This window comes from Phoxinus phoxinus (genome assembly GCF_949152265.1).
Source record: "Phoxinus phoxinus genome assembly, chromosome: 6".
NCBI lineage: Eukaryota > Metazoa > Chordata > Actinopteri > Cypriniformes > Leuciscidae > Phoxinus > Phoxinus phoxinus.
This window is the reverse complement of record NC_136881.1, coordinates 303600-316624: the sequence shown is the minus strand read 5'-3', so window position 1 is coordinate 316624 and position 13025 is coordinate 303600. Positions and strand designations below refer to the sequence as shown.

The following is a 13025-nucleotide window of genomic DNA, read 5'->3' as shown; positions in this document are numbered from 1 at the left end:
GAGAGAGAGAGAGGAGAGAGAGAGAGAGGGAGAGAGAGAGAGAGAGAGAGGAGAGAGAGAGAGAGAGGGGAGAGAGAGAGAGAGAGAGAGGCTTAAAACATCTTTATTTAATCATTTATCATATCTCATTCCAATAAATCATTCACCAATTTGCAAAAATATAAATAAATAAAATAAAAATAAATTAAAAAAGCACAATACAATCAATACAGATTACAGCCCTTTCATTACACCTTTAAAACCAACGTATCATCCTCCCGACCTCACACAGAAAACTTCCCACCGACCACACTGCAGAAAAAACCCATAACGTTATTAACTAATTTGAAAAAAGCAAACTCAATTTTAATTCGAGCAGCCACCATCCCTTTCAGAACTCTCTCTGCATCAATTGAACCAGTTCCCAAGATCCTATTTTTCCGCGTCCTCCAAATTGCCATCTTGGCTGTTCCCAAAAAGATAGTTTAGCAAAACCACTTTTCTTCGATCACTGACTTTGTACTTTGGACCACTAATAAAAACTTGATAGGAAAAATCCTCACCAATGCTTTCAAAACAAACCTCTAAAAAGTTGAAAAAAGACCTCTTAACCTCTCACAGTGGATAAACAAATGATCAACCGTTTCTTCCGTTCCGCAAAAAGGACATTCCCTCCCTACTTCTGGATTCAGGTGCGCCACGTGTCTGTTTGTAGCTATTATACCATACATCAGTCTCCACTGTAAATCTGCTGTACGTTTCTCAATAGGAGGCTTGTACAGAGATCTCCAGCATCCTCTGAAGTCTGGCCCAAACACTTCTGTCCACCTCCATGTTTTAACTCTCCTCAAAACAGTTTGATGAGATACTTTAACACACACAATGTATAATGCCTTTTTGCCAATGTCCTGAAATAATCCCAACTCTGGAGTTTTAAAGGACACAAAAGTTCTTTCATCATCTGGACGTTCCTGTGCAGCAGAGACCCGTATTGCTGGAAAACTGTAGCTCCGTCCCTGCGAAGGCGTCCCTAATGCTTCTCTGCAGGCTCCAGCAGCGCTGAGCGTACTTCATCCAACATCTGATCTAGAGACGTAAAGAACGTATTCCAGTCTGGTGCTGAATTGACTCTGCCGTCCTCCACCCATTGTCATCCCTTAGATGTTCGATCTTCGTACATCCCGCTCTGACCAGACAGTTCCTCACACTGCTTGAAGACAAAATGTTTGTTTGTATCAAAGAATTGTGAAACAGCGGTTCTCCCATAATCCAGTCCTGTGGTCGCAAAATCTCTCTGGTCACAGAAAAAGTCATGTTCCACACTTTTAGCATGGATTGGTAGAATGAAGTCAAATGATCCAAACCCAGTTCATTAACTTTCAGTAAAAACAGCTGTTTGTCGTTATCCCAGATTCGATGTTCTTCTCAACAGAGCGCATGCCACACTTGTCCAGCCCCACGTCCTCCTCGTATAACAGTCCTCTGCGCTGCCTGTAATCGAAAAGTGTGGATCCTGCTCCTTATGTCAATCAGACCTTGTCCCCCTCTTGAGTTGGAAGAAACAGAGCTGACGCAGGAATCCAAATGCTGTCCTGACCAAAAGAACTCCACCAATTTCCTCTGGATGCTTCTAAACAATGTCATCTGGTGGCTCTAACACATTGAGTCGGTGCCATAGCATGGAGGCGGCCAGGTTATTTGTAACCAAAACTCTACCCCTGTAGGATAGCTCTGGCAATAGCCATTTCCATTTAGACAACTTAGCAGACACCTTCTCCAGTAGACCCTCCCAGTTCTTTTTTCTATAGCTTTCTACTCCTAAAAACACTCCAAGAATTTTTATACCTTCTCTTCCCCAATGTAATCCTCCAGGAAGCGGCGGTGGCCCACCATTTTCCCACTGGCCCACAATAAAACCATTACTCTTTTCCCAGTTGACTTTGGCCGAAGACGCTTTTTCGTAAATATCCAAACTCTCACATAATATTTGCATATCTTCTTGCCCAGTAACAAAAATAGTTACATCATCAGCATAAGCCGACAAAACATCTCGACTCCCTTGGGTCACCCGGAACCATAAAACCCTTTAATCCATCTTCTTAATTTGCATAACAAGGGCTCGATTGCTAGGCTGTAAAGTTGCCCTGAGAGAGGGACACCCCTGCCGAATACTCTTTTCACTGGCAGTGGGTAAGTCATACCATTCCCCATCTTAAGCATTATTGAAGCCCCTTTATACAACAATTGGATCCATGAGATGAAGCAGTTCCCAAACCCAAATGATTCCAAGACTTTAAAAAATGTACTCATGACCCACCCGGTCAAAGGCTTTCTCCTGGTCAATAGACAAAAATCCAACATCACAATTTTCATTAAAAGACACATCAATGACATCTCTTATTAAAAACAGATTGTCCATGATTGTGGCGACCCGGAATACAATACGTTTGGTCTCCTTTGACCACAATATGTAAATATTTTTTTAACCTATTGGCTAAAACCTTTGCCAATATTTTATAGTCCGAGAGCACATCAAAGAAACAGGGGCGCCAATTTTTTAACAAACCTAGGTCTCCATTTTTTGGTAAAAGAGAAATCACAGCCCTCTGACAGCTAGTCGGTAACATTCCCTTTTCAAAACATTCACAACAAACTTCATAAAAATCTTCACCTAAAACAGTCCAAAAAGTCTTGTAAAATTCAGCAGGTAAACCATCTATTCCTGGCGCACGCCCTGTGGAGAGTTGCTGAACTGCATCTGAAGTTCATTAAGGTTGATCATGGCGTCAAGCTTTTTCTTATCCCCAGGTTGCAACTTTGGAAGTCCTCGTAATAAGTTTGCCATATTGTCAGAGTCACAGTCAGTATGTCCATACAAATCAGCATAAAAGTCCATTGCCATTTTCCTCATTTCTGTTGATTTGATGTTAAAGTTCCATTCTCCTTGCGCAGGTGAAGTATGCGTTTTTGTTGTGCAACTTTCCCGCTCCAATTAAAAAAATAAGAGGTGGGAGAGTCAATGTCCTTGATAGAGGAAATTCTTGCTCTAATTAAAGCGCCCTTCGCTCTTTCCTCTAAGATGGATCTTAATTCAAGTTTCTTATTCCTTAACTCATTGGATACACCCAACACATTTGCATCCATCACATTTTCCATACCTATAATTTCTTTCTCCAACTGCTCAATTTTCTTTTTAACACACACAGTAGTATTGTAGGAAAAATTTTGACAAAAAACCTTTATCTGTGTTTTCCCCACCTCCCACCATTGTGTCCATTCTTTCAAAATTACCTTTATTCAACTTCCACAATTTCCAAAAATCACCAAATTTTTCACAAAAAGACCTATCCTGCAGCAATTTAGTATTGAAATGCCAATAAAACCTGGGGCGTGCTAAAGTAGTAATGTTAAAATCCATGGTTACAATATGATGATCAGAAAAACCGTTAGGGGAAATGTTAGCATTGGATACTCTATTCATACTTGTTTTGCTTATATATATTCTATCCAATCTTGCTCCAGTTACATTAGAGTCTAGTATTTTAACCCATGTATACTGTCTAATTCTCTCATTCATGTTCCTCCACACATCCATCAACTCAAACTCTTTAATAATATTCTGAAGAGCATTACTGGATGGTGGATGAGACTCCTCTCTGTTCCTGTCTAAAAGAAAGTTTATGGTGCAATTCCAATCCCCACCCATTATTATGCAAGAATCATTGTCACATTTTCTTAATGCACTCTGCAACTTCCTAAACAATTCCACACGATCTGAGCCATTCTTTGGAGCATAAACATTTATAAAAGTACAATTTAAATCATTTATTTCTCCCGTGACCATTAAAACTCTACCCTTTTCTATTTCTTCAGTCCGACAAAATTTTCAAGTTCAAATTCTTTGAAAAAAGGATAGCTACCCCAGCACTCAAATTTGACCCGTGACTGAAGACGCTCTCCCCTCCCACCATCTATTCCACTCTACTTCATTTGTACAATCTGTATGTGTTTCTTGCAAAAAGAAACATTTACATTCTTAATATTAATTAATTCTGCCACCAATGCTCTCTTGCTCCTGTCTCTCCCTCCCGTTGATATTTAAAGAGGCTACCCTTATCATCTCCATAGAAAATGTAAAGAGATAGAAAAGAGAGACAGAAAAAAGTAAATAGTGTAGTAAAGCCATCCTGAGTTGATATGTAAACCATTGATTCAATTATTTGAATTTACGTTTTACAGGGGTTTTACCCCTTCGCAGTTTTGCAATAAATTTTTTTAAACGAAATCTCTTTCTCTGACTGAGTTCATCTTCTCCAGCCTTCCTCTGCCAATAACGAACAGAGGTCTCAAACCTCTTCACATCAGGAAAATAATTCCGCACATCGACAGATTTTCCAAGGTTTCGTCCAAGAATTTATTTATTTCATCTAGTGAATAAACCTGTTCACAGCTTAGTTGCGAAACATCTGACATGTCTGAAAAATCAGACATCCCACCACCATTATCATCATCATCATCATCATCACCATCATCACCCATTTCCTCATCAACCATTTCTGATTGCACCTTCTTAATCAAAGATATTATCCTTCCTCCTTCCAAAACTCCACCTTCAAACCGTTCGCATCATCATTCGTCTGGCCTGTATTCTCTGAGCTCTCCACAGCATCAGCCTGCTCAGCCCCCTGTTGCAACCAGTACTTCTCTCAACAATCACATCAGTTACAACATTAACTTCCTTCATTTTTCCCTGTTTTGTCTTACTACCAGAAGCTTCCTCTCTGTCGTTTTCATTATTAGGGGACGAATCTTTTATTATCATCCCTTCCTTCAGATTTGAGTCCACATTCTGATCCTCATTGTTCACCACTGCTGCTTCATTTGGTACATTACTCTTTTGCACTTCATTTTCCTTCCTCTTATCTGAAGTAATGCTAGGGCCTGCTTCATTCTCAGATTCAACTCTATGAGGACAAGACAGCCGAACATGTCCAATACTCCCGCAATCAAAACACCGCATCTCTCCCGTGCTCGCGTACAACATGTACGACTTACCCTCAAAAACACATCGAAAGGAGATATTCAGTGTTGGTTCGTTTAGAAACATGTACACCTGTCGCCTAAAAGACAACACATGTTTTAGAGCGGCATTTTACAACCCAGCGAAACTGTTCTAATTCCACTGGCAAGTTTTCCAAATCGAGAAAGCTCTCGCTCAATGTCGGCATCAGGAATAAAAGTCGGAACGTTAGAAACTGTCACCTTCGTCGTGATTGAAACTAAGGGTTGAACAGGAACAAATGTGCCACTTACCGCAATCCCGCTCTCGATCAAACCATGAACCAGATTTTCTTCCTTTAAAAATATCACTACGGCCTTGTTCATCCGAGACGCCGAAACGATATTCCCATGGCCCACGCGCTCTGCCACGTCCAGTAACACATCTTCTACAGGCACACCTGCCTGGGTCAAGCACCTAATCCCATGCCGGAGCGACAGGCCTGACGCCTGCACACTCATGTGAGCGTGGGACGCCATCCCTACCTCCGACACGAGACAACTCTCGCGGAAAACAAACTCAGTTTTTTTTTTTTTTTTAGTTTTTTTAGTTTTTTTTTTTTTTTAAACTTTTTCCTTTTCCAATTTAAATAATCGAAATCAAGAAAAAGCAAGAAACAGTGAAAATTTTAGAAAATTCCCTCTCACCTAGAACACCCCTCCCATGCAATCCCTTCCCAATTCCCAGCATGCACCAGAGAGAGAGAGAGAGAGAGAGAGAGAGAGAGAGAGGAGAGGGAGAGAGAGAGAGAGAGAGGGAGAGAGAGAGAGAGAGAGGGGAGAGAGAGAGAGAGAGAGAGAGAGAGGGAGAGAGAGGGAGAGAGATAGAGAGAGGAGTGGAGAGAGAGAGAGAGAGAGAGGTTTAACAATACCTTTATTTATACATTTTTACTTCACAATTATGGACCATCCCACCACTACTATAAATACATTTGTACTCTTATTAAAACCTCCTTTAAAATGTTTTCAAAATTGTAAAACAAACTGATCTTCATGTAACATGCACAACACTTCATCAACACACCATATATCACAAAAACCAAATAAATTATTTGTCAACCTATAATATGCAAATTCAATCTTTAGCCTCCCTGCTACACGCCACTTGCACATTTCTTCGGGGTCTATAGTTGCCAATTGCAAACCTTTATTTTTTCGTGTTTTCCACACTGCCAGTTTAGCCGTTCCGATCAGGTAATTTAATAAACACATTTTTTTCCTTTTTGAAAACGTATATTTTATTCCTCCAATAAACACCCTATCTGAAAACTTCTCATCAAATTTCCTAAACCAGCTGTCAAGTAATTTAAACATACCTTTTAATCTCTCACACTTTAAAAACAAATGCTCTAAATCCTCTTTTTCCCCACAGAATCAGCATTCCCCCTTTACCGCTGCATTCAGGTGCGCCACATGTCCGTCTGTTGCTATCGCCCCATATATAATCCTCCACTGCAGATCCCCCGAACACTTCTCTACCGGAGGGTTATATAGGGCTCTCCACCTGTCTCTTATCAGGAAGTCTGGCTTCAACAAATCTGGCCACTTTGAAGCTTTTTGTTTTCTCAAAGAGTCTTGATGGCTTGCTTTTACTGTGATGTTGTACAGTTCCTTCTTTGACGTGCTTTTAAAGGAATAAAACTGAGGATTCTTAAAGGATAAAATGGCGTCCACCACCTCTTCTTCATCCTCCTTTATTGCTGGAGAAATTACCAGGTCTGGAAATTGCACATTATTCCCCATGTCCTGGATATTCTCATGTCTCTGTGCAATAAATGTTCTGTATCCACTTGGTAATGCGTTGTGAATTTCTTCTTTTAGTTTTGACACCAGCCGTGAAGATCTCAAGCCTGTTGCTTCTTGGAGTTCATCAATCGATTTCCATCCTTCGCCATTCAATAAATGATCCAGCTTTACAACTCCATTCCTTGATAAACATTGTCGTACAGTCACAGAAGACAGCAATCTGGTTTGAATCAATGGATTAAAAAAAAGCGACTCCTCCGGTGCCCACAGTTCTAGATTGTCCATATTCCGTTCTGTTTTCATAACAGTTTTCCATGTTTGCAACATAGCTCTATAAAAAGCAGTAAGCTCAGACAAGTTCATCTCTTCCAGCTTCATTAAAAATAGTTGCTTATCCAGTCCAAAGCCACCAACTCTCCTCATGATCGCACTTGCCGTTTTCCCCCAAAGCACATCTTCATCATATAGAAATCTCCGTGCAGCTTGTATCCTGAAAGCACGGATTCTGTTTCTCACATCCACCAGTCCTTGGCCACCTTCTTGCACTGGTAGGTATAATACTGCCGCACGCAACCAATGCTGTCCATCCCAGAACAAGTTCACTATTGTCCTTTGTATATTGGAGATCAACTCCTCTGGTGGCTCCATGACCATAGTCCTAAGCTAACAGAATAGAAGCAGCCAGATTGTTTACTACCAAAACTCTTCCTCGATATGACAATTGTGGTGATAGCCATCGCCACTTCGACAATCGGGCAGACACCTTTTCTATCAAACCCTCCCAGTTTTTCTTTTTAAATTGTTTATTTCCTAAAAACACTCCCAATACCTTTAGTCCATCTTTCCTCCATTGCAACCCTCCTGGAAGTTGTGGAAAATTCTTCAAATTACCAATCATAAAACCCTCACTTTTTGTCCAATTAACTTTAGCAGAGGAGGCTTTTTCATACAATTCAATAGTTTTTGTTAAAATTTCAATATCTTCTTTTTCTGTAATAAAAACTGTAATGTCATCTGCATAGGCTGATAAAACCACCTTAGAATGACCATTAACCTGAGGGATCAAAGGTCCATTTAAATTCCTCCTCAACCTACATAATAGAGTTTCAATAATTAGGCTATATACTGTAGTTGTCCAGAAATTGGACAATCTTGCCTTATGCCTCTTGTCACCGGTATTGGAGCACTTAAACCACCCCCTACTTTCACCATCACATAAACATTAGAGTACAACAACTTAATATATGAAATAAAAACATCACCAAATCCATAACTCTTTAACACTTTAAAAAGATATTCATGATCAACGCGATCAAACGCTTTTTCTTGATCCAATGACAACACTCCTATATCATTCTTAATATTCTGATTGAATTCAATTATATCTCTCACTAAGAAAAGACTATCCATAATAGATCTCTTAGAATGCAATGTTTGATCATTTTTGATCAACAAGTCTAGACAGTGCTTGAGTCTGTTTGCTAAACACTTCGAAACAATTTTATAGTCCAGACACAACAGAGATACCGGTCTCCAGTTTTTGAGCAGTCCAAGGTCTCCTTTTTTTGGAAGCAATGACAAAACCGCTCGACGACAGCTTATTGGAAGTGAATTATTTTTTATGCATTCTAAAATGACTTCATATAAATCTGGTCCTATTAGGTCCCAGAATTGTTGATAAAATTCCACCGGTAATCCATCAATTCCAGGCGATCTACCTTGCCGCATCGCCTCTGTGACTTCTTGAAAGGTGATTACATCGTCCAACGCTTTCTTTAGTTTTTCTCCAAGCTGAGGTAACTCTTTAAGCAAGTCTTCAGTACAGTCAATGTCACAACTCTCAGCTCTATATAATTGTTCATAAAAGTCTCCTGCCAGTCTCCTCATTTCTGTAGGATCTGATGTAACTGATCCGTCTGGACAACGAAGATGGCACATCATTTTTTGTTGGACATGTTTTCTTTCGAGGTTAAAAAAGAAAGTACTTGGAGCATCCATTTCTTTTATGGAACAGTATCTTGATCTTACTAATGCTCCTTTTGCTTGCTCATGTAGGAGAAAGCTCAGCTCTTGTCTTTTCTTATTTAACCCATTACACTGTACAGCTTCATTATCATTTACAACAACTTGTCTTTCAATTAACTCAATGTCACTTTGTAAAGCTTTCACTGTTGCTTTCAATATCGTAGATGAGTGAAAAGCATAGTTTTGACAAAACATTTTTATATTTGCCTTGCCCACATCCCACCATTGGCTTAGGTTTTCAAAGGATTTTTTCTTCAATTTCCAAATATCCCAGAACAATTTACATTTTTCACAAAAAGAAACATCCTGTAATAACTTAATGTTAAAAATCCAGTAATAATTAGATCTGGGTGTCTTCTTCAAATTAACATCTAATATGACCATATGATGGTCTGAAAAACCATTAGGTCTAATAAAAGAGTTCATCACCTTATTGTTCCATGTCTTTTTTACATAAAACCTATCCAATATCGCTCCACTAATCCTATTATCAACCACTCTTAGCCATGTATACTGCCTTACTCCTTCATTTCTCATTCTCCATACATCTGTTAACTGGAATTCATTGATAACTTTTTTTAATGCATCACTTGACTTATTATGAGGCTCTTCTCCATTTCTGTCCACAACAAAGTCTGTTGTGCAATTCCAATCACCACCAAGTATTAGACAAACATTATCATCATATGTTTCGATCACCTTTCTTAATTCCATAAAAAACATCAGCCTCTCTGGACCATTACTATGAGCATAAACATTAACAAATACAGATTCTATTCCTTTATATTCAGTTTGTGTTAATAGTAATCTTCCTTTTACAATTTCTTCTACCTTTACAATATTCACACTTCCAGAAAATAAAATAGCTACCCCCGCACTATTTCTTGTCCCATGGCTCAAGGCAAACTTTCCTTTCCACCATAGCCCCCATTCAACTTCATTATCTGTTTCTGTGTGTGTTTCTTGTAAAAAACAAACATTAACCTTTTTAATTCTTAAAAACTCTGAAATCTGTGCTAATTTATTCTTGTCCCTGCCGCCATTAATATTTAATTATCCCACTCTCCACACATCCATATAGAGAAATAAGAAATAGACAGAGACTGAAAAGAAAAAGCACAGAATAAAGAACACCACTTGTGATTTATTCATATCTATTTTTGTGTAACTTTTCTTCTCCTCAATTTCGTTACCATCTTTTTCAGCCTGAATCTTTTCTTTTTATCCAAAACTTCATAACTCACTGTTTTTTTGCAGCAACAACACTGATATTATAAATTTATCCACCTCTGGAAAAAAATCTTCTACCTCTACAACTTTACCAAATGTTGAATCAAGAAATTCATTAATTTCCTCTAAAGAATATATGTCTTCTATCACTTGTGACCCAATGTCTGAAAACTCAGAAAGTGCATCTTCATCTCTCATTTCTGCATCACCAATGTTCTCACTTCCAACATCATTTTCTCCACTACCGGCAACATTTCCCATATCTTCACTCCTTACATTGGTTTCAACCGTTCCTGCGATTTCATTATTCACAATCTCGCTTTCCTCAATTTGGTTCTCATTTTCTTCATTTAATTCAACAGCTTTCTCAGCTCCCTGAGTCCCATCTTCCTCTACAACTTCCTCAGTTCGCTGAGGCTCATTCTCTTCCACATCTACAGACACATTTGCAGGATCATTCACAGGCTCAACTTCATCAGCGTGTCTAGCGGCTTCTTCAGCAGCTCGAGCTTTATGTGGGCACGCTAAACGCTTATGGCCAACATCTCCGCACTCAAAACACTTCATGCTTCCGGTATTTGCGTAAACCATGTACGCTCTTCCTTCATGCCAAACTTTAAAAGACACATCTACCTCTTGTTCGTTTAGGAACATAACCTGTCTTCTAAACGACATTACGTGCTTTAGCGCTTCATTTCTACATCCGAGCGGAACCGTTTTAATTGCGCTAGCTAACTTACCATATCGCAAAAGCTCTCGTTCTATTTCCTGACTCTGGATGAAAGGCGGCACGTTTGAAACGGTCACTTTAATAGTTGGAGCAACCAGCGGCAAAACAGTAATAAAGGCTCCACTTACCACTATTCCGCTGCTTATAAGACGATTCACTAGGTTCTCTTCTTTTACAAACACAACCACCGCTTTGTTCATTCGCGAAGCAGATGAAATGTTTTGATAGCCGATCTCCTGTCCAACAGCAAGTAACACTTCCTCCACATTCACCCCGTTCGCCGTCACACACCTGACTCCATGGCGGAGTGAGACAGGTGGCGTAAGGGACGCCATCCCGCTCTCAATCTGATCCTCAAAAATACTCTTATCACTACAAAATTAACTTTGATCAGGAAAATTGAAAAAAAGTTTAGAAAAGTTTGAAACAAGCACACCGATCGCCCTCCCCTCGTGAGAACTCTCACACGCACCCAAACGCTCCCAGCATGCACCGCGAGAGAGAGAGGCCCTGTCCCAAATGACGCACTTCATGTGGACTTTCGGTCTCGTGGACTTAAAGGGGTCATGACATGGTTTTTTTAATTTTATTATTATGTTCCCTTAGGCGCAATTATAGTATTACTATAGTTTTTTTTACAAAAAACTTTTAAAATGTAGTGATTTATGACCTTTTCCCCCCTGTTTCTCATCCTCTGATTCACACAGTCTGTTTTGGGGGTGTTTCCCCTTTAAGAGTTCAGTGTTAACGCCCACTGATATGATTGGCTAACTTCAGTGCCTGTGCATCAATTATTAACGCCCCCAGCCAGAGGGTTTGCGGATTCGGCGCAACTGTTTAATAGCGGGTGATGCATGCGAAGCGATGGCTCTGGCAATGATAAAACCTTATTATGTTTGAGCCGGAATCAGAGGAAAATGAACCATCACCACAACAACGAAGACTGGATCAGCCCGTGTCCACATGGAAAGTGAAACTATTTTGAATTAATAAAAAAAAATTAACCCGAGACACTTGAAAACGGATTATTGTTGCATAATTATCCTATAGCTTAATTTGCTAACAGTTTAACATTATTGAACTAATTCCAATGAAATGATAGGGTGTACCACGGACAAAAATGCATGCACAGGCCATCTTTGAAGATGCAGCATTGATAAAGGCAACATTTTTGATTTTCTATCACATGTAGGCCTACTAGAAAGGCGACATATTTTCAAGATTCTCTTATACAAATGTGTTTATATTAGCCATGGTAAAAAGTAAGTTTGCGTCGTCGTTATTGAGCCCAGAATAGTCAGCACGGACTTATCTTTGAGCAACAGTTTTCTGGCAAAGCCAAGCATCATATTGGGATTTTTTCCTCAAAACAGTCATCCTTAAATGTATAGAACAAACGCTTAAACTAACACTGCCGTGACTGGGACGTCCGCAAAAAATAAAGTGCATCCATTTTTCCCTGACGACTGGATCTTTCAGCGTATTTAAAAAGTAGTTTAAAGTTTTAAACACATTACTTACAGTTTGCGTCGTCGATGTTAAGCCCAGAATAGTCGGCACGGACTTATCTTTGAGCAACAGTTTTCTGGCAAAGCTCAAAACAGTCATCCTTAAAATGTACAGAACAAACGCTTAAACTAACACTGCCGTGACTGAGACGTCCGCAAAAAATAAAGTGCATCCATTTTCCCTGACGACTGGATTTTTCAGCGTATTCACAGATGTTGTTTGTCCACAGCCAGGAACAGCACATCTGCGGCGTCGTAACTTCCCTGTACACAGACCCACTCGCTGTCCGTCCACTGAACACTTGTGAGGCGTGCGGGCGCGACAATGATACGAAATGAGCGTAGTTGTCTTGCGCTTAAAGCGTAGTTGTCTTGCGCTTAAAGCGTAGTTGTCTTGTGCCGGAGGCGGTCATATGCAAACGCTGGTACGTCACTTCGTACCGTGACGTCACTTCTTACCATGGATCCAGAACGAGCTGTATTTAGAGCTTGATTAAATAAATGATTCGTTTATAATGGGGAGGACGTCTTAAGCTATGAAACTTGCAGGACGTTTTAATGGTACAAAGACCTATTATATACCAAAAGATCAAGGCAAATTTGGTTTCTCATGTCATGACCCCTTTAAATTGCGCTTGCTCGCTGAGTCTACGAGTCCATAGACCGTCCCATTCATCACTTTAACGCTCTGAAGTGTGCTCAGCAGCGCCCCCTTTGTACCCTTGAAGCGGTCTTCCGCGAAGCCCGCA

General features: G+C 39.9%; 1 protein-coding gene across 4 annotated transcripts in view; it reads left to right on the top strand.

The window, feature by feature from the left end:
• Positions 1-13025, top strand: part of LOC307000087 (cell surface A33 antigen-like) — a 28438-nt gene that overhangs the window by 10681 nt on the left and 4732 nt on the right. The gene's annotated exons all lie outside the window — the stretch shown is intronic.